Source organism: Adiantum capillus-veneris, chromosome 29, assembly GCF_014529385.1.
Source record: "Adiantum capillus-veneris isolate H3 chromosome 29, ASM1452938v2, whole genome shotgun sequence".
Lineage (NCBI taxonomy): Eukaryota > Viridiplantae > Streptophyta > Polypodiopsida > Polypodiales > Pteridaceae > Adiantum > Adiantum capillus-veneris.
In genome coordinates, this window is record NC_140959.1 from 5,938,612 (window position 1) to 5,939,085 (window position 474).

At 36.5% G+C, this 474-nt stretch overlaps 1 pseudogene; it reads right to left on the bottom strand.

Moving 5' to 3' along the window:
* Window positions 1-224: 224 nt before the first annotated feature.
* The window catches only part of LOC147418683 (uncharacterized), a 1,730-nt pseudogene continuing 1,480 nt past the window's right edge, over window positions 225-474 (bottom strand).

Below are 474 nucleotides of genomic sequence, written 5' to 3' on the forward strand. Positions count from 1 at the left end.
TCTTTTTTAATTTTGCATCAACTGCCTCTCTCTCTCTCTCTCTCTCTCTCTCTCTCTCTCTCTCATACAACAATGAATAAATGTCATATTTGAAGGGTACAAATAATTAAGCCACCACTACTCTATATGATGGTGGATTATAACAATGAGCAGAATAGTGCCACTCCAACGCAACACCGAGGTTTGAATTTAGCATTGTTTAACTTCTACACATGTCAAAAGCACTACTTTAAGAGCATCCTCACAAATTCCTTGTAATTCATATGTCCATCACCATCAATGTTTGCCTTTTGAATAATTTTGTCAACCTCTTTATATGTTAACTTCTCTCCCAGATTTTTCATCACATGGCAAAGCTCTGCAGCAAAATGAAACCTATTCTCGTTCTTATTGAAAACCTTGAATGCTTCTTTTGACTCCTTCTCAAAGTCACTATATACTTCATCTTGCGAGCCATGAGATTCAAGAACCCAT